A 25,249-nucleotide genomic window follows, 5' to 3' on the forward strand; every position below is an offset into this window, starting at 1 on the left:
GCCTGAGGTAGACATTGTGAAGCAGGTTAGATGAAACACCGTTTGGATCTGGGGACATGAGGTGAAGACTTCAGAAAGTGTCGACACGTGACAACTGCATACCCTCACCTGCCGGGTCTCCATTCATCAAGACAACCAGATTCCTAGCCTTGAGCAAGGTGGCCCTACTGCTGTGTGGGCTGACAGTCCGCCCTCAATAAGGCTACTTGTGGGGCTTGTTGAGAATGCCAGGCCCTGCTGCTGGGACTCTCACCAAAAGTGCTAGCTGCTGGGACCGAGCAGTGGCAGAGAACTTTGGGGGCAAGCATGGGACTAAGGCTGTCCTTCATGCCTCCCAGCGAAGTCATTTTGTGGAGGGTGCAGCAGACCCTGTGTCTGGGACCACCCTGAGTTGCAAGCCTGTGTGGTCTCCAAGGTCCAATCCTCTCCCGAACTTGAGTAGCAATTGCAGACAGAATACCCTTGCAGGACTTCAGTGGACTGACTGTTCTGAGCCTTCACAGACAAGTACAGAGAAATCTCAGATTGCTTCAGGACCCCCTCCAGGCACATCAGCAGAGACAGTAAGGTAATGATTAGGCCAGGAGAGAGGCCAGCCTCCAGGCCCCCTGGGCCTACAAGCTGCCCTTCCAGAACTTGAAAGGCCCATCCTGTGAAACATGATCCCTGCTTTGTCTGCTGCAGAGGTAAAAAGCCTGGAGGTGTCTGGCATTCTTCCCTGGATGGGACCAGGGGCTGATGAGAGGATGTTGACCAGAGCTTTGAAGCAGGGACCCCTGGACACAGACACACTCTAAGAGGGCTCTGAAAATAAGCAGGGAGGTGGAAGGGCTCCAAAACTCTTTCAATTCACCTTCCAGATGTGAAAAATCCTAGGAGGGGCCCTCAAAGAGAGAGAAGAACCTTAAGTGCTTAAGTTAAGTCATCCTTAAGGACCTCCGGCTAATCATTTAAGTCCCCCCTCCCCCATCGGTCCCCATCTCCTCACAGAATCGGGGAATTACGCAAAGCCCTTTGTGCAGGCACTTCTAAGCAGAGCAATGCCTCAGCTCCTCCCTGACGTCATGCGAAAAGACCCTGGCAACAGTTCATAAATCCTAAGACCCTAGGATGGATTTCATCTTTGCCGCAGAGGAAAGAAAAAGAGAGAGAAAGAAAAAGAAAATCTTATCTGCCAAAAGGCAAAAAGAAACGTGTGTGTGTGTGTGTGTGTGTGTGTGTGTGTGTGTGTGTGTGTGTGTGTGTGAATGTAGTCTGAGTGTAATCATTGCTTTTAGCAGATTACTTAGTTCATGCTGGCCTGGTCTACAGCTAAGGTAGGTAAAGCAGGAAGCCAAGAGGGCGCATACTCTGAAATTCTGAATTCTCATCCATATTCATTCTTTCATTCATTCATTCATTTATTCATTCATTCATTCTCTCTCTTTCCCTCCCTCCCTCTCCCTCCCTCTCCCTTCCTCCTTCTCTTTCCCTCCCTTTCTCTCCCTTTCCCTCTCTCCCTCTCCCCCTCTCTCTCCCCCTCTCTCCCTCTCTCTCCCTCTCTCTCCCATTCCCTTTCTCCCTTTCTCCCTCTCTCCCTCTCTCCTTCTCTTTCCCTCTCCCTCTCTCCTTCTCTCTCTCTCCCTCCCCCTCTCTCCCTCTCTCTCCCTCTCTCTCCCATTCCCTTTCTCCCTTTCTCCCTCTCTCCCTCTCTCCTTCTCTCTCTCTCCCTTTCTCCCTCTCCCCCTCTTTCTCCCTCCCTCTCCTTCTCTGTTTCTCCCTCTCCCTTTCTCTCTCCCTCTCTCTCTCTCCCTCTCTCCCTCTCCCTTCCTCCCCTCCCTCACTCCCTCTCCTTCCCTCTCCCTCCCCCCTCTCTCCCTTTCCCCCTCTCTCCCTTCTGCCTCTCTCCCTCTCTGCCTCCCTCTCTCCCTCCCTCCACACCTATTCTACAACCCTTGCTGAGGACCTACTGTGTGCTGAGCTCTGTTGCAAGCACACAAGACACACAAGTGCCCGTGACCTCAGGCAGTATGCCACAAACAACCCATGACTCGTTTTACATAAGGGGAAGAATTAATAGTTCTTCAGAGAATCAGAGATGCACCGAGGGCAGCCGAGGGAGTAGGGGCTTTGGAGAAATGAATGCACTTGGGCCAGCAAGATGGCTTCGTGGGTAATGGTGCCTGCTGCCAAGCTTGATGCTCTGAGTTCGATCCTTGGGACCCACGTGATGGAAGGGGAGAACTGACTCCCACAGTTGTCCTCTGACTTCCACATGCACACGCATATAAATGAACAAACAAATAAATGCTAATTTAAAAAATTGAATATATGAACTTTAAAAAAAGATTTTGTTTTTATTTATGTGCATGTGTGCATGTCTGGGGAAGTACATGCACATGTGACTGCAGGTACCTAGAGAGACCAGAAGAGGGCGACAGGTATTCTGAAACTGGAGTTACAGACAGTTGGGAGCTGCTAGGTGGGTGCTGGGAACTGAACCCAGGTCCTCTGCAAGAGCAGCCGAGGCTCTTAAGTGCTTGGCTATGTCTCCCGTCCCTGTACTTAGTGTTTTAGAAAACTTTTATTGTTGCAGGGATTGAACTACATAAGCTGCCATTGATAAGCCAACCCTGGCGTCATCAATGAATGTCTGTACTTTACTTTACAGCAAGGCTTACACAGTGTCCTGTATTCTACAGGTTTTTTCAGATATGTGCAACTGTGTGTGTCCATCTTCACAGAATCATTACACCCACTGAGAATGTTCTGGTGTTTCATCTTTTTGATGAAGAGAGCACCCCCAAAGCCCTAGAAACCACTGGTCGTTTTTATTCCCTCTGTAATTCTGCCTTTGTGGAATGCCAGAGAATTAGAATCATTCATTCATTGTGCGACCTTCTCAGAGTGGCTTTCCTCCCTCGGAAATACGCAGTTAGAATCCTACCATGTCTCTATGTACAATGCAATAACTCGTCTTTTTTACAGCTTAGTACTGTTCCATCACAGAAGCACCAGGATGTGCCTAGCCGCACGCCTGCTGAAGGACCGATGTCTCGGCTTCCTTCCCAGCTTTGCAATTATGACGAAAGCTGCCAAAACCCATTTGGGCATTTTTGTGTTTTCAAATGATGTGCATGAAGACCCAGGCAGGTGACTGGTGCACATCATGACACATCTATGTTCAGTCCCAACGAAGCAGACGAACTGTTTTTAAGGTGTCCCCCTTGTTTTATAGTCCCACCAGCAACAAACCAGTGTCACCATGGTTCCGTCCTCTCTAACCTTTGGTGTTGTCATTGTTCCAGCCATTCTGATAATGTGTGCAGTAGATGCAATTTTGATCGAGGCGTGTGGCATCGGCAGGCATGAAAGGGACCACCTGCAGATCTCTGGAAGAGTAATTCTGCAGCATGCTGAGTTACAGTATTTGGATACAAGCTTGACAAAGTAGATGTGTTGCTTTCTCCTTTAGGTGAGTTCTCCTTCCGCTCCCCCAAGGCCAGTCAGATCCAAAACTCGGTCAGGCAGATACCAAATCTTTGAGCATCTGAAAGCTTTCTTTAGGGGCCATTAGTCATGATTTTAAAATTATATAAAGGATGACTCAGATGAGAAGGCGCGCGCACACACACACACACACACACACACACACACGGGCTTATGCATGCCAGGGCAGACACATGGAGGTCCGAGGACGACTGCAGGTGTCAGTCTACATCTTCAACCTTGTCTAAGGCAAGCTCTTTTGTTGGCCACTGTGTATGCCGCCGCCAGGTTCTCCTAGCTCTGCCTCCTGTCATTCTTAGTGTTGGGTTCATATCACACACACGGCTGCATCTGGCTTAATGTGGGGGTCTAGAGATCAGAACGCAGATCATTAGATTTGTTCTATGAGCCTTTTACCCATAGAGCCATCTCCCCAGCCTAAGTGGACACAATTAAAAACCACTGTTCTAGAGAGTTCCAAGTCACTTGGTCATTTAATTTTTTTTTCTCCCCAATGATGAGAATTTTATTAAAATAAGACAACTGGGGTTGCTTCAATTGGGATGTTTCTGAGGTCACTCAGGAGTAGTATGGGGATGATATGTGTCCCAGAGAGGAGACAGACGAGCTGTGGGGCAAGGTGACTCCATCGGTGGCAAACAATGCCATTCCCTTTACTGTCCGTATGAAGACTCCACACCACTATCACGCTTGCTAATGATGGATCAAAACATTGATAAATTATCAGTTTGGTTTTCTATTATAGCAGACTTGAGTTTTCTACTACCCAGAAGTTATCTCTTTGGGGTGAAGTTGGGAGAGGAACCCAGGGCTTCATGGAAAGCAAACAATGAACTTGAGGCACATACATGGAGGGGTTGGTTCTGTCTGGAATCCTGAAGTTGCGGTCATAGGTTACTCCTGACTAGAATCTACCTGCAGGCTATTCAGATCCCTCCTCTACCTATGAGAGGTAAGAGAGTTACCTCAAAGGATGCCCCATCATCCTCCCTACGGATGCCTGATGATCTCTTCGTTCCACAGAGCGCTCCCATCTGGTCTTTTAAGGATCTGGGATCATCATTCTGAGACTGTCTCCAGACAGCTGATAAAATCCTGAAGGCAGAAAAGCCAGATGCAGAGAGATGGGGGAGAGCAGTAGGGTGTAGTGAGTTTTGGGGGGGGCTTCGTGCCAGGTTTGTGTTTGAGGAAAGATCACACGTCTGATCTCGCCTCAGGCTTCATCATGCTGGGCCATACACAGCATCCAGTAGCTTTCTGTGAGCCCAGATGAAAAAACCCTGAAAGCCACCTTTAAGTTAGCACATCCGCCACAGAGCTACAGAAGGAAGGAATTAAGCAGATGGGCCGCTACCCAAGCAGGAGGATAAAGAGGCAGACACAGTGTTTGAAACAGGAGAAGGGACTCCTGGACTCTCTGAAGACAAGAAAACAGCTAGGAGACCTAATTGCAAAAGGCTTAGGGTGGTGGTGGCAGGGACAAAGGAACCTATGGGGGCAGAGAAACCCCCACCTAGGGGGAGGGGCTTTATTTCCACTTCAGAGATGTACACAGTCCATTTGGAGGCTAATGTAGGTGCCATAAACCCCAGATGCAATTCCTGAGTTTCTTTGGTCTCTCTCATGAAGGGGCAGAAGAAAAAGGGAGGAGCACGCAATCAATGCTCCACCCCCAATATCTATGCTCTCTCTCTAGAATTTCCCTATGGGGAAGCTTCCCTTTGCCTAAACAATTCAGTGCAGCTAAGCCCCAAATTAGCCCCTGAACAACAGAATAGTACTACATGAGGGTCCAAAGAAGGGGGTCAAAGTTCAACATAGCCATAACTTCCAATTGAGCCCACCCTTCATTGAATATAGTAAGCCAGACGCTATAATCCGTGACAACATGTTGCAGAAAGGTCTACATGAATGAAAGAACGTGCTAAGGAGGGAAGAAGGAAGAAGGGAAGAAGGGAGGCAAGAAGAGAGAGAGAGAGAGAGAGAGAGAGAGAGAGAGAGAGGAGGAGAGAGAGGAGGAGAGGAGACGGGGGGGAGAGAGAGAGAGAGAGAGAGAGAGAGAGAACGAACGAACATTCCCCATTTCTCCTTGAATTTCTCTTCTTGTAAATCTAACTCATCCTTTTCTCTTCAGGGTTGGGTGGCTTCTGATTTCCACGGCTCTAAGTCCGAAGCTTGTCATGCCAACCTGGAAGGAGGCCAGAGCAGAGATGGAACGAAATCCTTCCAAGCACGACCAATAGCTAAAGTGCCCGGGACCACAGTGGGAAGAGCTGATTGATCACACACTCTTTGGAAGCCCCTTGACTCGAGCCTTGAAGTCAGTCCCTGCTCCTGCCTCATGCAGGGGACAGATGTAGGCCCAGTCTTCTAGCATTTCGCAACAAAGCTGGGTCCTTGGGCCTTTGGCCTAGTGATTGGCACTTCCCACATGTGCCCTGCTGTGAGGGAGCGGAAATACTACCAAGGCAGCATAGGGTCAAACAGATGGCTGGCCGGGATGGGTTTTTTTTTTTTTTTTTTCAATCTCGGTTGGCTTGTTTTAGCCCTGAGCATAGAAACAATAGTGAAAGCCCATTTGGGTAAATAGCTATGTATTGGAGAAAGAAAGAGGGGGGAAAAAAGGATATGTATTTGGCATTTAACTTGAGGAGCCAAATAACAGGGTTGACTTATTAACCTATCTTAAAGAATGGTCTGGTTGGAAGCAGTAACTCGGGTTTAAATATAGAGTCCCAGCTGGGATGTCCGCCTTGTGTAATTACTCAACTGGAGACACTGGGTAAGGACATGAACCAGGATGTGTGCTTCGTTCCCTTACGGTAGAGCAGGAGCCAGAGCATAGAAAACATTCTCACACAAAGCTCCCTGATGACTATGCCTGCAAATGAGTATCTGTTTACACAGGCACCTATTTAAATTCACTATCAAGGGCCTGAGTCTACGTCTACAAATTTAGCCTCCCCCTGTTGAATGAGCAGAACTTACAGACAATTCTATTTTACCCGGTGCAGGGGCATGATTAGTAATTTCACCCGAGCCACTTAAACATGCATTGTATAGCACGTAGACAGGCGTTTCTAGAGGGAAGCCAGTTCTATTTATTTAGAACACAAAATTATAATGGAAGATTACTCCGAACGCGGTTCCCCCACATTGATCTAATTTAATGAGTTGGGTAAAACATTACGGGTAATTACGCATTCGATCTCTGAGAATATCTATGCTCCCTACCTCAAAATAAAATAATCCCACAGAGGGCAAGTTCTAGAGTGATAGAAGGATACAAAGGGTGTGTGTGTGTGTGTGTGTGTGTGTGTGTGTGTGTGTGTGTGTGTGTGTGTCTGTGTGTGTGTAAGGGGGGGTGAGTGTTGGGGACACCTCTCCTTTCAGAAAACTTTCGAGAGCTAGGCGTGAAGCTGGGGGGAGCTCTTGGTCAGCAGTAATTCTCTTGCAAGCATAAAGACCTGAGTTTGATCTAAAATAAATTTAATCCATAGAAGCTGATGCAGTGGTTCATGTTTGTAATCTCAGCACTGGGGAAGGAGGGATGCAGGAGGATTACCAGGGGTGGCTATCTAGACAGCTTAGCTTTCTCAATGAATCTCAGGCCAATGAGAGACTCTGTCTCAAACACAGCCATTGTGGGGCTTTCTTGGCCTCATTCAATAAAGTGATGGGAGTTTAGGACACATTTGAGATGGACAGTCTTCCTTCCTTCCTTCCTTCCTTCCTTCCTTCCTTCCTTCGTCCCTCCCTTCTTTTCTTTTCTTTTTTCTTTCCTTTTCCTTTCCCTTTCCTTTCCTGTCCTTTCCCTTCCTCCCTCCCTTCCTCCCTCCCTCCCTTCCTCCCTCCCTTTCTTCCTTCCTTCCTCCCTCCCTTCCTCTCTCTCTCTCTCTCTCTCTCTCTCTCTCTCTCTCTCTCTCTGTATATGTATGTGCATGCTTATCTGAGTGTACCTGGTTGTATGTATATGTGTGGTTGGGGGCGGGGGGATACATGCTTCTAGCTTACATCTGGAAGCTAAAGAGGTTGTTGAAGACTGGTATCTTCCTCTATTGCTCCACCTTACTTTTTTGAGGCAGGGTCTCTCACTAGACTTTACTGGTTGGCTAGCATGGCTGCCAAGTAAGTCCTAAGAACCTCTATCTCCCCAGTCCTGGGATTATATACCACCCTCTCCTACCTGACTTTTTGTGTGAATACTAGGGATTTGAATTCAGGTCTTGATGCTTGTACAGCAAACACTTTACACCAATGGAAACATCTCTCTAGCACTCTGCACGGTTTTTCATAAAATGTTCTTCTTTTCAAAACATAAAATGTGAGATGCAAGACATTTGAAAAGGTATCACTCATTCATTTCTTAGTTTCCTTTCCTGCTGCTGTGGTAAAATACACAAACAAAACCAGCATAAGAGACAAAAGACTTATTTAGCTCATAGTTCCAGGTCATGGTTCATTATTCTGGGAAGCCAGTGTGGCAGGAACTTGAAGCAACTGATCATGACAGCCATCAAGAATGGGGGGTGATGAATTAATGTATGTATACTAGTGCTTAGATGGTCTTGTCCACTCTTCAGAGGTCCAGGATCCGCTGTCTAGGGAATGGTGTTGCCCACAGTAGGCTGGGTCTTCCTATAGCAATTAATATAATCAGAACAATCTTCCAAAGATATATACACAGGCCAACCTGATCTAGACAATCTCTCTTGGAAACTTTCTTTCCATGTGATCTAAGACTGTGTCAGATTGACAATAAAACCAATCATCACATTATCCAAATTCATGGTTATGAACATATTCTGTTTTAGTGGATAACACAAGCATAGTGGAATTTCTATGTAAAATTTGAAAATTCAGCTGTTACCTTAAAAGTCACAAACCACCCCTCTACTAACAGCAGGATTATCAACTGCCAGCGCTTGAAACTTGAACATTTCCTTGAGTGGTGGGGGTGGGAAACTCACACAGGGAGGCTTTAGGATGTTACGCGCATTGCTATTCAAAATCATGCAGCCCTGGTGCTTTTGTAATCCATGATCCATCTAAATGACCCAAGTTAAAGGCATAAGGAAGACATTGAGACCCCCAACTACTTAGAACTAAAGGTAAAAGCTTAGACTGGCTAGATGGGTCTACGGATAAAGGCACTTGCTGCCAAATCTGATGCTCCGAGTTCAATCCCTGGAACCCACATGGTGGAAGGAGAGAACTGACCCCCTACCAAAACAGCACAAATAAGTAGAAGGTGAGCTTATTGCAAACATCTCTAGATCGACTCCATTTTGTGCTGCTCATAAGCTCCTAGGTGTAGGGTCATTCATTGGAGCATGGTTGACCTGCCAGGAGCCACAACCCTGAAGAAAACTGAGCTTCAAGAGAAGGAGGAGAAGAGGAGAAGATGTGATGATGATGTTAGTTAAGAGGGAGGTGGGGGAGGGGCGGGTAAACATGATAAAAATATACTATATGAAATTCTCAAAGAATAAAGTAAAAAATATGTGTATATATACATATTATATATGTAATATTTGAACATGTATATTATATATACATATAATATTTGAATGTGCATATATATGTATATATGTATACACATTCATTCAAAGGTGATTTGCAGGACTTGAGAAGATGGCTCAGAGGGCAATGTGTTTGCTGTGTTAAGCCTGAAGACCTGAGTTCCAATCATCACAAGTATCTTAAAAAAAAAATAATAAAACCCCTCTTAGGTGCACACACTCCTGTAACCACAGCATAACAAGAGGAAACAGAGGCTATCACCATTGTGTCTGACTTAAAAAAGGTGGTGAGAAGAGATCTATACAAGCACACATAATTGCACACATGCACACACATACACACACACACATACATACACGCATGCATGCACGCATGCACATGTGCGTGCACACTCCCTAGAGAAAGAAAACTAGATGCTTTTTCTAATTGGAATTAGAAGTAAAGTGTTTCTAAGAACCTCATCTACAGGAAGCACAGTGAAAGCAAGAGGCCATGCTAGGGAGATGCCCAGACTAACACTTGCCAGGCCGGGGCTCCGAGACAGCACGTATCTACTGACCCCAATGACGGCACGTGGCCCAGGGTCCTGCCCAGGCATTGTCCTTCACCTTGAATCATGAGGACACAGGGACAGGTGTGGTCTCAGGAGAGGTGCTGGGTTGGCCGTGGATGTCTCAGAAAGTGGCTACTTCAGGGCCTCTGAGCTGATTGAAGGGAGTCATGGCACTTTGTGTTATTCAACTTTTGTTGAGGTAAGGGACAGGAGAGGCCGTTTGGACAATCAGAGAAAAGGAGCTGGTGAGGTTTAGACTCAGTGGTTAAAAGTCCTGGTTGCTCTGCCTGAGGACCTGGGTTTGATTCTCAGAGTCCATTTGGTGAGTCACAACTGCCTGGAACTCTAGTTCCAGGGGATCTAACGGTGACCTCTTCTGGCCTCTTTGGGTACCAGGCACACACATGGTACATGGACATATACTCGAGTATACACACAGGGCATGAGCACACACACACACGGGTGCACAAAAAGTGCATAGACACACATCCATATACACACACAGTGCATGGACACACACTCAGGTCCACAAACACAGTGCATAGACACACATTCAGGTACACGCACGGGGCATGGGCACACTCAGATGCACATACAAGGTGCACAGACACATATCCAGGTACACACAATGTATGGACACACAGGTGCACACACATGGTGCACAGATACGCACTGAGGTTCCCACACACCGTACATGGACACATACTCAGGTGCACACGCAAAGTGCATAGACACACACTAAAGTCCACACATGTGACGCATAGACCTACAGTCGGGTACACACACATAGGGCATGGGTATCCGCTCAGGTACAAACACATACAATAATAAATAAATATCATCTTTTAAAAAGAAAACTATTAAGAATAGAAGTCCATCGCCACACAGTTGTACACTCAAGTGTATGCATGGGAGCATTCACGCAACAATCACACATAAACAAATACACAAAACTCACATACATACACACAGTACAACCTCACACGAAACCACAGAAGTCCAATACACTTAAAGCTAAACATCCAAACACATAATGAGCAAAAGCCATTCGCACTTGACTTTCCAAGACCTGGCACCAGGTGCCCTCAGCGCGTTTGCTAGCCCTGGGAGCCAAGACTCACGTTTTCTTTCATAACTGTGTGCTGTCTGGAGGAGTGGAGGCCTCCACTGAGCCCCTGGGCAGATTTCCAAGATCCCAGGGCACTTGGCAGGATGTACAGAGGCTCTGGCCACTGTAGCTCCTTGAAGAATAAAGATAATCTCAAAGACGGCTGGGAAAATCTGATCCCCCTTCTGGAGAAAATGAGGCTGATTCCAAGCTCTGGGACTCCCCAGGGAAGGAGGAGGGGTACCTCAGGGGCCAGACTCGGCCGATAGCATGGGGGACATCAGTGAGAGGGGCTTCATGGGTACAGCCTTCCTTTTACATTCATAGGAGAACCACAGGCAGGCAGTGCTGGAGGGCTTGGGCTTAGAACCTTGACATGTGAGAATTACACGGTCTATCACTTCTGAGAGTGAGGGTAAGAAGAGCAGCAGAGAAAGGGGAGAGGGGGAAATCTATACACAAGGAAAAGCTGTTGACAACTTCCAAACAGGGCAGAGAACATGGAGGTGACTTTGTAAATGTAAAGAGTCCTGGGTCTGGGAGAAGCAGTTGTTTTCCTTAAGGCAGAAAAAGGATAGTGGGGGATCCGGTCAATCTGCAAGGAAGTCACCTTGCTTGACTTCCCAAGGAGCAGAAGAATGCATGGGCTTCACTGTCTTGGGGGGACAGTTTAAAAAGTTACATCGTCTCGCTGAGATGGCATGTTAGGGCAGGGGGACCATTCAGTCAGTCAACTATTAGCCACTGAAGCCTGTGGCATGGATATGCTTGTGTATGTGCATGTATATGTGCACATACACAGACACATACATATACATAAAGATTGGCTGTGGTGGGGAGGAAGAGTCAATTCTATTCACAGTGATAGAGGAGTAGAGGGGAGAGACATGAGACTGGAGAGATGGCTCAGCCTTCAAGCTGTTCTTGCAGAGGACCCAGGCTTTAGCTCCCAACATCATGGTGGCTCCTAACCATCAGTAATGTTCCAGGGTATCTGATGACCTTGGCTTGTGTGGACATGGCACTTACATACATGTACACACACATATAAACACATATACACACATATACACACATATACACACATACACACACACACACACACACACACACACCCCAGGCATTCCAGAGACTCTCAGCTGGGACATCCACATATGATGCACACATGCATGTCATGCATGTGCTGTTTACGCCTGAGGGTTTGGTGGCCAGGTAGACACCTGCCTTTCTTGGGACAGGAGAGATGGCATACGATGTTTTCTTTTGCAGGTATGGGACTAATACGAAGCCTGAGTGGCATGCTTGCAACCTTCATTTCATGAAATGACCTTCGTATCTGTCCCACAGATTCAGCAGAAAGAGGCCCAGGGAAGGGCGGGGACATTTCAATGGCCTAGTCATTCCACACCATGTGGTCAACAAGGAGAATGCACACTGAGCTGGACACAGGGCCTCCAGGCTGCATTTCACAAATTTCCGTCCTATTTGACAAGTCAAACTTCTTACAGGAGGATGCTCTCGACTAAATATTTGGTGTCTTGTGCTGAGGGGAGATATTTTTTTTTCCTCTTAATGCTAAGCTGCCCAGACATCTTGGACCGGATTAATGACCTCCACATGCCTTCTCTGTGGGGGAGGGCAAAGCTTCCCATTAGAGAAACAGCAGGAAGCCTGGAGAGCCCAGGTCCTGGCTTCTAGACCTTTGCATACCAGCTCCACTTGCTGGGGCATCCATCTGCAGGGGGGGATAATTCACACCATCTCCTGGTCCTAAACACTAGAAGAATAAAGGGAGCCGACACACATTGCTCTTCCATGGATCCCGGTCCAGAGAGCCAATAGTCAACTCCTTCCCTGAGAAACCGTATTTTCACAAACTAATAAAGTTAATCCTGTGGTCTCCCAGCTGCTTTTCTAAAGGTTTTAGTATCACACAAATGGCAGGGGCTCTGGAGGTCACTGGCCCTCTGAGGGTTAATCTGTGGGCTTCCCAACTGCTTACTTTTCCCCCAACTGCCTTGCAAAATCTGCTGAGATCAAAGCACTAAAAAAGGTATAGAAGTTTGTATGTGTGTGTGTGTGTGTGTGTGTGTGTGCATGTGTGTGAGTACATGTGTATGTGCACGCTTGCATGTGTGTGTGTGGCTATGTGTGATGTTTGCATGTGTGTATGTGTGTTTATGTTTGTATATGTGTATGTACATGTATAGGTATGTGTGTATGTGTGAGTGCATGTGTATGTGAGATGTGTGTAGATGTGTGTTATGTATAGTGTATGTCTGCATATATCTCTCTGTGTGATCATGTGTATGTTTTAAATAGAAAAGAAATCAATTAGGTTAATAAGATGTTTTAAGTTCACCTATATGTAAATCTTCTAGATAGATAGACGTGCTTAACTGGAGAAGACGGCAGACTCATTCTGCAAATCCCTGGGTTACCGAAGTCTCTCCTAGTCTCCCTGTGTCTGCAGGAGACTTGCCACCTTGTCACTCAAGGACCAAGCTGCTTCTTCCATTGATGAGGCCCAGCCAGGCCTAAGGCAGAAATCTGTGACCAGGAAAACAGTCACAGAAAGTTCCCATGGAAACCAGGGCAAGAGGAATACAGAGGAGGCTGGAGAGCAAAGAGAGTCAGGGGGATAAGCCACCATGCGTGTCCACATCCCTAAGCCCTGGCTGTTCGGAGAGCGTTTGTAGTAAGAAACCATACGGCTTTGGTGCTCCAACCTTGTTTCTGTTTGCAGACAGCACTCAACCCTTATGCTAAAGCCTGGCTTAGGCTGAGGCTAACCTGGGAAGAGCACATGTCTAAAGCAGCAGTTTTCAACCTGTGGGTTGCAAGCCCTTTGCCAGACCTCTGTTTCCAAAACTACTTACAACCCATAACAGTAGCAAAATTGCATTTGTGAAGTGGCAACAAAATAATTTTACAGTTGGGGGGGGGTCACTATAACACGAAGAACTGTATTAAAGGGTCACAGCACCAGGAAGGTTGAGAAACCATTGGGACTGTGCTCCACCTCTCTGGCTTTCAGACGGTATTAAAATAACAAGCCCCAAAGAATTAGAGTGACCCCAGGAATCACAAGTTGGAGGAGGGCAGAGGCCCCAAACACAGGGGACCCCACAAGATGCACTTCCCTCCTATGCAGAGATTTCACAGTTCTGACAGCTTGCAGAATGGACTGGGGACCAACACAGTGCCAGTTCAGTGACGAGCAGCTCAGACCCCACCCATACTGTGACCTGGACCGCTTAGCAACCCATGCCTCTAGCCTTTCATTTAAACCTAAACCTCAGGTCAGGATCCCCAAATACCCCTGAGCTTTGGTGGGGAATAAGGACACTGGCTCTGTTCTATGTTCTTCTCATTGTAGCCACAGTGAATCAATAAGTCTCCCTTTGTACATGTCAATATGTATTTTCTCTCAATCTGACGTATTGAGGATGGGTGGCCAAATGTTAGGGTTACCAGGCACCAAGCTTGTACCCCCAAAACTCTGGAAGTAAGAACAGTGCTCACCCTCTGTACTACCATTCCCACAAAACAGAGACCATACCATCCCACAGAGACCAGGGCTGTTCTATTCTTACCATCTCAGGCAGAATTAAACCAGGTCCTTTGCAGTTACAGGGTTGTTTCCCGGCCTGGTTCACCAAAGCTACTGTCCCCTGTGTATGTGACTGACTCTTTGCACTTATCTCTTATATCCAGGGACCACGCAACACAGTTGTGTCCACACACAGGGGATCAAGGGTGGGATGTAGCGCCAGGTCACTGCCCTTATGATGATGGCATTTGCCACTCAGGCAAGGAGTCTGTGGGGGTGGGGGAGAAAGAGAGACTCCTTCCAAGCCTCAGAGGAGGAATGAATGGACAAGCCAGAGAAGATGGATAACTCAAGAGTCAGCACGGCTGATATACATATGAATTCACAGAGACTATGGTGCCACACACCAGTCCTGCACAGGTTCAAAACAGACAAAATGCAAAAGGCTAACTCATTACCTGGAAGCCTTTTGCACTAGCGTCCCCCTGGAAAAAAAGAAAATCTGGCCACACCAAATAGAGCCTGCCTATCTATCGATTGATCGATTGATCTATTGCTCGATCTATCTATCTATTGATCAATCTATCTATCTATCCATCCATCCATCCATCCATCCATCCATCCATCCATCCTTCTGTCTTTCTTTCCCCCGACCCCCTTCTCTGTCTCCTCTTTCTTTAGTTTTTGTTTTGGTTGTTTTGGTTTGTTTTGTTTTTCGAGGCAGGGTTTCTCTGTGTTGTTCTGGCTGTCTTAGAACTCCTCTGTAGACCAGGCTGGCCTCAAACTCAGAGATCCACCTGCCTCTGCCTCCTAAGTGCTGGGACTAAAGGTGTGTCACCACACTGACTTTTTTTTTTTTTAAGCAAGAGAGAAAAATATGCCGTTGGGTGAGTTAGGGGTTCAGAGGGCCTGGGAGAGGTCAGGGGATAGGAATGAATACTGTATGAAATTTTCAAGGAATAAATGAAACCATGATTGAAAAAGAAAAGAGAGCAACAGGAGAGAGCAACCGTGAGAGGTGATCGTGTCCTCGACAGTCTGAGAGATTATTTTCTCTCTGGAACAAGACTCATCTTGAGTTCTCAGAATTAAGCAAGTTCAATGCTGGGGGAGGGGAGGGCTGGGGGTGGGGAGGGAAGCCTAGCTGCTTTATTGAAAATACAATGAAGTGCTGAGCCAGTGCTGTTCTGCTGTGCGGTTGAGAAAGGCACAAAAGATGTGTCCCATGGCACTGAGACAGGGAGAGAAGCAGGCATCTTCCAGCCTCTGCAGTTAGCTCAGTAGTGGGACTCAAGGATCAGAGGGACCAAGGGGAGAGAGACTCTGATACAAAACCCCCTTCCACGAAAGAGACAGAGTAATTCCCCAGCTGCAGACAGGTCTGGTTTGCTTGAATTCCTTTGTAAATACTGTGGAACCTCAGGTTCATGCTGGGCTTGGGGTAGGAGGAGAAGCCCAATGGTACAAGGAGGCTGGGGTGCTCTGTGAATCGTCATTTTCAAATAGACAAGAGGCAGGGAAGGGGTGCCTGGGTAGCCAGAGGCTTAGTAAGACATGCGTCCTCCCTGATTCTCAGCAGATGTGGCAACTGGAGAAGCAAAATTCTTCTCTATTGGGTGGCAGAGCCATCTGCAGCCAGATGGTCTGTGGAGGAGAGGCACCCAGAAGGCTGAGTTAAGTGGTGACCCCAAACCAAGATGGAGCCTCACCTTATCTCAGCCTTGCTACATTCTGTAGAACTTGGTGAGTAACTATGTCATGAATTCCCTCGGGCTCATAAAAACATAACAGAATGTAGCAGATGGTATTTTCCCAATACTTATCTTTACAATGTACATTCTGCAATAATGAGTAGACCCTGTTCTTGCTATGGGATCCAAGGATACTTCTTTCCTATTAGACTCTACACACAGGCAGACAGGGACAACACCCATCCTGTTATATGAGTTAGAAGGCGGTTTAATGATGTTGGGTCCAGGTCACCGGATCAGGGACCAACTGGAGGGTATGTGCGAGCACAAAGCGTGTTCACTGGTCACGGCTCAATGCCTGTCAGCAAAGGACAGCTGAGCAAGAGTAAAACTGGGCAGGAATGGTGTGATAACATAGAAATGCCCCCAGAAACAATAAAAACAACACAAGGAGGAAGGCCATGTATGTAACACATGCTTTAAAAGACATTTAAGAAGAATGCACGTGTATACATGTAGACACAATCGAATATAGAGTTTTGAAGATTGGTAAGGCAGGTGTGAACATGCTTGCTTTCTGGAAGCCTAACTCCAGGCTCTTGATTCCCTTAGTTTCACTTCTGTTGCTGTGACAAGAAGCAAACACACACACACACACACACACACACACACACACACACACACACACACAAATTTAGGGGAGAAAAGGATCTACTTTTAATTCATAATTCCAGGTTATAGGCCATTAGGTGAGGAAATTAAAACAGGAACCCACAGCAGCTAGTCACGTCATACCCACAGTCAAGAGCAGAGAGAAATTAATGCATGCATGCAATCTTGTTTGTTCGTGCTCAGCTTGGTTTCCACACTCACTTATCCAGGACACCTTGTCTAGGGAATGGTTCCACTCATAGTGGGCTGTGTCTTTTACATCAGTTAACAGTGAAGGCAGTCCTCCACAGACATGCCCACATGTCAATCCGACTTAGAGAATTCTTCATGGGGACTCTCCCCAGGTGATTTGGTTCACATGGTCATATGGTTCACATAGTCATATGGTCTGTGGGCTCTGTTGCCTTCCTTTCCTATATCTACCTCTCTCTGGGTATAACTCTCTAACAGATATAGATAATGCTGCTGTCTAAAGCTTCCTGGAGAGAGCTGATCTATGTATGGAATTGATAAGCATCTCTTTCATCTTTTACCTTTCCCCCAGAAAAACTGACAAGCAGGCAACTGGTAACTATTACCACACTGAATACCAGCAAGAAGTGCTATGAGGCTGGCCAGTAGACAGCAACAGTGTCTGGTATCAGGAGCCTTTGGGCAGTCCCTCCCCTCTAACAGGGCATGCTATTTTTTCAGAATTCAGCACAGGGAATTTACCTTCAGGAATGTATTTCTCTGTCTTTCCAAAGCGCTCCCTGGTGTTCACTTAATGTTGTGTACAGTTTTATAATAGGAAACAATGAGAATAACTCAAATGCTCATTAACCTGACTTTAGGCAAGACAGAAATCGGAAAGCCCTGCTCTCCAAGACATGTCTGTGCATCAGGAAATGAGGATGTGAAAGAAAGAGGGCTGTAGCAGTGGCTCTGTTTTCAGGATGTTTGCCTATCATGTATGAAGCCATGGGTTCCATTCTTAGCACCCCATAAATCAGGCATATGATGCATGCCTTCAATACCAGGGTTTAGACATGGAAGCAGGAGGATTGGAGGTTCAAAGTCACCCTCAGTGACATAGTGAGTTTGAGCCCATCCTGGGCTATGTGAGACCCAGTTATAGTCTAAAAATAACAACTGTAACTTTAATTTTTTTAAGCCTTATATTTAATGTTGGTTATTAAACACTTGAATCTCTTCTTTAGCCCACTACCCACCAGAGGTAATGGAAAAGAAAGGATACTGGGGAAGTGGACTAGTGGAAAAGTTTTTGGCTGTGCCTCTCTCAGCGAAGCAAAGATCAGCGAAGACTCAAGACCAACAAGCATTGCTCTATAGCTCTATAAGCCAGCCAAGTTCAGTCTCCATCACTGCCTGTGGAGTCCTCTCTCCAAACATCACATGTCTTCCACGGGTCTTTGCCTCAGCACGTGCGTCTATCTCAGCTGACATCACTTGGCCAGTCAGCCCAAGTCTACAGATGTGGCAAGAAACTGTAGTATACCACTAGAAGTGTTTTGGTGCATTTTTCTCTATGGAGTCCCAACAAATGGAGCTCAACTAACTATGCAATGTAAGGCAGATCAATACGTGTGTGTCATTAGCAAAGAATCCTTCATCATGTGTCCTTCCACATGCCTGCTTTAACAGAACATCCTTTCTCCTGCTTCGATGAAAGGTTCCTTCATGAGTCTGCCTTAATCTTTCACCTGGGTCCACAACAAAACACCATCCAACCGACTTTCCAAAGAGCCCTTAAGTTTCCACTTTAAACAACAACAACACTGAAAGTAACAAAAAGATAACATAACTCCTATAAATACAACCGTGTTTAATTTTGTAAATAAGCAATTACATATATATAATACTGCATAAGGATTATGTATAATGATATATATATGTGTGTGTATATATATATATATATATGTATAAGCTATGACACTTACACACAAACACAAATGAATGGAGCGAAAGCAAGGAGACACCACAGTAAGAAGGGAAAGAAACCCATCACGGTTAATATAGCTGAATAAATATGTATGTATATGTTTATACACATATATATGTGTTTATATATACATATGTATAATATTCATACCTATACACATATGTGTGTATCTACATACATGTACATATACATACAAGTACACATATACATAGTAACAATGAATTGGCTAGGGAGCTTGCTCAGTAGGACCTGAGTTCAGCTCCCTGAAACCAATGTAAAAAGTGAGGTATGCTCCTATAACTCCAGAACTAAGGGCCAGAGACAAGAAAGATTGGTGTGGTTTTGTAGGCTGACCGCCTAACTCCAGGTTCAGTGAGAAACTTTGTCTCATCAGAAAAAGATAGAGCAGGGCACTTGATAAACACACGCGTATCCCCTCTCTTGCACACCTTAAGTATGTGATTTTTACCATTTTGCAAATGAACCCAGGACATTGTACATGCTAGGCAATCCAGTTACCGCTGAGCTGCATCCCAACACAGTGTTTAAATTTCAATATTTAAAAACATCCCCGGTTTTGCAATCTGAATAGACAGGACTCTACACATGCTCCTGAAGGTCACAGAGCTCTTCCTCTCAACATGACTCTTCAGCCACTCCCTAAGTGGCGTATCTTGGGAAATAACTGTAACATCCAGTCTTTTATGGGAAGGATTATATGTTAATCAAAGTCCCCTAGGGGACGTTTACTCAAAGCTGCCCATGGTCTTGCCTCCTCTGGTATTCTGTTCTCTATCTTTTCTCAAATTTCCTTCTGTCTTCTGCTCCTAATAGGTGCCTCCTCCCTTTGTATAGCGCCAAAGCCTCCTGTGGACAGCTCTGGCCCATGTGCAGCCCAGCATATGCCATCAGACTGGCTGTTTCCCAGCTCCCCCTAGGAAGGCTTCTTGCAAGGGAACGGAGTTTTTCTCCAATGCTATTAGCCACATGCTGGCCCTCGGCATACACTCTGTTGCCGTGCTTATTGGCAAAACCCACAGCTTCTCTCTGGAGCCCGGGGAGGCGACAGAGGCACACCTATGAGCAATCTAATTCCACGCGCCTGCAGCAAGGAGCCAACATCATTACGGCAAAGACTCGCCTCCTGCTATATTGATTTTTATATTAACAATAAAAGACAAGCCGGTCCCCCAGCGAGTGAGGCTATAAAGAGAATATGAACTTCCTACTTCCTTCTGGGCTTGCAATCTGTGAATATTCTTAGGCTCAAATTCCTGTTTTGTCACGCCTGACAGTCTCCTTCCAGGCCAGGGGGGCTCTCAGCTCTGTGTACGGTGGCTCCAGGCCAATCTCTGGTGGACGACCCAACACTGTCTTCCGTGTGTCCAATCAGTCCGGGCTCAGCAAGCGTAGCTGCTCTCAATGGACAGTCTTCAGACTTCTGTTTCATTTTCTCCATGTGGGGCCAGGACACCACAGAGATCTTTCTCCTGGAGCCGACACATAAATTCTGCATTTTCGTCATGTTTTCTTCTAAGCCAGCTCCCTTTAAAGATGGCTATCAGTGGCTTAGCTTGTTTGTCTGGTAACACTGTCTCTCCTGATAGGAAACTAGCAGAAGGGAGCCTCACTGAGAACCTAGGGCAAAGCACTTGAAAGCAAAGGTAGTATGGATGAAGGCATTCCATTTTTATTTTTATTTTAGCAGGAATCTTTCCTCCTAGTCAGTATGCGCAAGACTCTATGTTGCGACAGAAAAATAAAGGCCAAGGAAAACCCAACCTGTGCTTTATCAAAAGCATAAACAAATAGATATTCATAATAATAATTAAAGCATTGCCCATTAGATTTAGCAAAGGGTCTCCTAGTGGGGAGGTTTGGTCTTGATACCTTGAGGTTATTGGACTTCCCGAGTCCCGGAAGTGAGGTCTTCTGAAGGGTGAGCACAGAGGCGGTCAGTCTGGCCACACAGAACACACTATCATCTGCACTCTAGCGACATCATAGGAGTGAGTGAGCTCACTCTCCCCAAATGCGTTGCTCAGAAGGTTGGCCCAACTGCACATCACAGTGTTATTAGTCACTCCAAAGGTTTCTGGCTTTAAAATGTTTGTTTTGCTCATGAATCAGAATCTGGGCAGGGTTCAGCCATGGCATCTGTGTATAGCTGAGGCAGTGCAATACCAAGGAGGAGACCTTAGGCTTATTTGTTTGCAATTCAGGGACTCCATTTTCAGATGGATGGAGGCCACACACACACACACTGGCTTGTGTCCTCTGCTCAGGAAATGATCTTCTCACAACATGGGGACCAAGTTTCCAGATGACTAACCTCAGAGAGGGGCTGGCGGATGCCATATTACCTCCCAACGCTCTCAGGTAATTCCAGTCAGCAAGTCGCAGAGGGTCAGAAAGAGCTCCTGGTTCCTCCTGGCTTGTGGCAAAGTCTGGAAAACTTTATAGGTTCATAAATATTCTCCCGCTGGTATCTAACGTCTTAGAAACCTGTTTTAAAGGCTGTTCTTAATAAATGATAAGACTTTCAACTTCTGGGAATGTGGCCATTAACTGGACTTTAAATAATGGCTGAATGTGAGCAAACTCATGGAAAAGAAAAGAGAAAGGTCAGAGTCCTGTCTACTGGGCACTAGACAAAAATCTTGAGAAGAAGGGGCTGGCAAGATGTCTTAGCAATTAAGAGGGCTTGCTACTCCAGCAGAGGACCTTGGTTTCCAGCACCTAGGTTAGGTAGCTCACAGAATCCTGTAACTCCAGGAGGATCTAACACCTCTGACCTCCACAGGCAAATACACCCCTACACACACTTGCTTAAAAACAAAACCTCACTGGAGAGATGGCTTAGTGGTTAAGAGCACTGACTGCTTTTCCAGAGGACCCAGGCTGGATTCTGAGCAACCACATGCCTCACAACCATCCGTAACTCCAGTCCTAGGGGATGTGATGCCTCTTCTGATCTTCGAGGGCACCAGAAGCACACATGGTGTGTGTGTGTGTGTGTGTGTGTGTGTGTGTGTGTGTGTGTGTGTGTACACAATCATATAGGCAAAACATTTATACATATAAAATTAAATTAAAAATAAAACCTCTTAAAAATTTCAAAGCCAGGTGAGGGGGCATACACCCTTAATCCTAGAAGTTGGGGGTGGGAGTGGGGGCGAGGCAGGTGGATCTCTGTGAGTCTGAGGTCAACGAGGTCTACACAGTGAGTTCCAGGACAGTCGGAGCTGTATACTGAGACCCTGCCTCCAAGAGACAAACGGTAAGTTTCCATCCGAAGGAAGGCATGCATCCAAACAGCTTAACAACGCTAAAAGTGAATCAGAATGCAAGAGGATAAAAACCAGGGAACATACGGGCAGCCTCACTTGATCTTACATTGTGCCATGACTTTGATAGTAAAATAAAATGAATCGGTTTTATGACAGAGGCGATTCATACGAGGACGGTTTTCGGACAAACCACAGAACAAAGCAGAAGGCAGACCCTGCCTGCTGGGGCACATAGGTTGAGCCTTATGGACTGGGTGGATTTAGAGTTTTTCTTTGTTCTCTAACACCCTCAGGAACCCCCATCTCTAGGCTGAGCTAATTTCTTTTCTGCACGATACTGTCAACCATTAACCACCCACAAGCTCATGAGGACACATGTGAGATCCACCCCAGGCTTGTCCCAGAAGAGTCTAGAGGAGAAGGGACAGAGAAGTATGTTCCTTCGTGCTACATAGTACCTAGTCCTTTGCTTTTGGTTTATGCCTCTCGCCCTTTCTGGGAAACCTGGTGAAACTGTCAGGCAAGCCAGTACCCAGGAGCCAAGCTTGGGGGTGAGGGGATCCTGAATTTTGAAGGTTATGAGGCAGAATCAGGATGGATACAGGTGCTGGTTGGTGTCTCTCCACCAACACCTGAACTGGGTCCTTACTATCCTATCACCAAACAACGCAGTGTTCTGGTACCTGGCTTTCACTCTGACTGAACTCTCCTCTTAATCTCTTCCCTGCAAATCCTTCGGAAAGGCTGAAGACAGCTTCCATGACTGACCGTCGAGGAGGCTTGATCTATGAAGAGTAGAACATCACAGCTGACACAAATTCTTGCACAGCCAACGTCGTACTAATTTTCCCTCCCTTGGGTGTTATACCCTCAGTCACAAAGGTAGACTCTCTCCAGATGTTGTCCACCCTGTTTTTTGGGACATTGCCCCCCACCCCCCCAGCTCAGACTCTGCTAGGCTGAATAGCCAGTGTGTTCTGGGGGCTCATAAGCACGTGTCTGCCATGTGTGGCTTTTTGACAAGGTACCAGGGATCGAACTCAGGTCCTTGTCCTTGCACAGCAAGCAGTTTACCAACCAAGCCGCCCTGTGTACAGGACCAGCAAGCCCTTCTATCACAACTCATGCATAAGCACCTCTCTGACATTGCATCCTAAGCTCAGGCCCAGTATGTAGCTCACAATTCACCGCTCAGTCATCATGTGAATATGTTCGATCTATTGATAAAACCCCAATTAAGTTTGGCCTACCAATTAATTAAAGCTGAAACAAATGAAATACTGTTTTTTTTTTAAAGTTATTGTTTAAAGTTTAGGTTTAGTGTTTTTTTTTTTTTTTAATAGCACGCAATTAGCTGGCAACAGACGTGGACTCAGCAGGCTTTCAATTATGTTATGGATGCTAGTCCCTAATTTGATACACGACTGTAATTAAGAATGTAATTAATTCTTGAAGTCGCACTGATGTCATCAGCCACAGAGTACATAATGACCCTTGTTGTTCCCATACAAAGGCCTCTGGCAAGTCAGACGACTCCAGGGGAGGGGGTGTTTTTACTTATCATTTAAGCACACAAAATGGCTTCTGATGGGCATCTGGCCAATATGTTGGTTGCACGTAAAAACCCAGGAGAAAGCAAACATCGAGGCTTCCAGGACATCTATTATCTAAAGGCCTGGGGAACAGGGCCTTTAGAGTCATCTCCATGGCTAATGTTGAGTCACCGGGATCCAACAAGACCAAAGAGGAAACATGAAAATCAGTCCTCTGAGGGACATTATCCTCAAACTCTAATCAAGTTCAGTTTCTTTTCCAAATATCTGCTTTTGATTCCTCTGTAGGATTTAGGTCTGGGACCCCATGAGGGGATGTGTTCATCCCCAAGGCTCAAAACCCCAACCTCGAGTGGGCATCTAACTTGTCCTTAGGAATCATTTCCTGTATGCCTAGATGGACAAACATTCTGTGCCTTCATCCCAAACCATCTACAAGTGTGTGTGTGTGTGTGTGTGTGTGTGTGCGCATGTGCACACATGTGTGTATGCATGTGCACACATGTGTGTATGCATTGCACACATGTGTGTATGCATTGCACACATGTGTGTATGCATTGCACACATGTGTGTATGCATGTGCTTGTGTGTGGTATATGTGCATGCATGTGTGTGCTTATGTGTGGTGTGTATGCATGGGCATGTATGTCTGTGTGCATGTGCTTGCCTGTGCTCTGTATACATGTGTGTGCATGTGTTTGTGTAGGCTGTGTATGCATGTGTGTCTTTGTGCATGTGTGGGTGCATATGTGTGCATGTGTGTGCATTTGTACATGTGCTTGTATGAGGTGCCATGATCTGGATTCCTCAACACTTAGTAAACATTCCTGGCTCGAACAGAGGAATCTGTTACCAGTTGAGTTTATACCCCAAGTCAGTCGTTCTTGTATTATATTTTACCACATGGAAACGCAGCAACGCCTTAGCTCTGTTCCTGACAGTTGAGGGGAAAGTTCTGTTTAGGAGAAAATAAAAAGATAATTATAGGGCAGGAATTGGTGAAGAAGGAAGAGGATCTACCTGGGAGGATAAGGATGGACTATCTGGTTCTGAGCAAACGGCTCTGCCTGAGAATTAGAAATGCTTCTGAAACAGCCGTGGTTCACAGAAAGCAGGAAAGGACAGCCCGTCCATATCACCTAACTAACTGCATTTAAAATGTGTGCAGGCAAACGCTCCTCAGAAAATCCAGGTCAGGCAGCCGGATTGCCCCGATGAAGTCGCAGGTGCAAATTATGTTTATTTTTAAAGATAACTAATTAAATAATTGTATAAATTCGAATGAGTTACTTGAGGTACAGGGAGAGGGTGTGTTTGGGGAACAAGGGTTATGATTAAGCCAATTCAGCACCTGGTGCCCCCGGAATGGTAGGATTGAAATGGAAAAACTCAGTTTTAATGATATCAAAATTTAAAAATACATTCAATGGTATCGCAAGGGAAAATAGTCAACAGAGGCTTAACTTTAAGCTGTGCCTTGGTCTCTCCGTTAGCATAAGCGGTTGGCATGATTTTCAGTGACAACCCCCTTCTCCTAATTCCTGTCCCTATGGCCTCAGGTAGCATCATCTTTTAAAGGTTCCATGAATTGGATCAGTGTCACCAGCTAGTGACAAGCTGGGGACATAAACATCTCTCCTTGGGGCCTTGGCTCAGCCTTTCTTGTCTCAAGGCCTAAAGAATCCCCAGTCCCACACCTGTCACAACTGTCTGTGGACTTCTCCCTAGGTCTCTACTTGACTGGCTGACTTCCTTCCTTCCTTCCTTCCTTCCTTCCTTCCTTCCTTCCTTTCTTTCTTTTTGAAAAAAGGAGAACTAATTGAGGCTGGCTTACAGTTTCAGAGACTCAGTCCATTATCACCATGGTGGGGCGCA

General features: G+C 46.1%; 1 protein-coding gene across 2 annotated transcripts in view; it reads right to left on the reverse strand.

Annotated features, from left to right (window-relative positions):
- Tmem132c (transmembrane protein 132C) overlaps positions 1–25,249 on the reverse strand; it is a 328,815-nt gene that overhangs the window by 257,000 nt on the left and 46,566 nt on the right.

This window comes from Rattus norvegicus, chromosome 12 (genome assembly GCF_021556685.1).
Source record: "Rattus norvegicus strain SHRSP/BbbUtx chromosome 12, alternate assembly SHRSP_T2T, whole genome shotgun sequence".
Taxonomy (NCBI): Eukaryota; Metazoa; Chordata; class Mammalia; order Rodentia; family Muridae; genus Rattus; species Rattus norvegicus.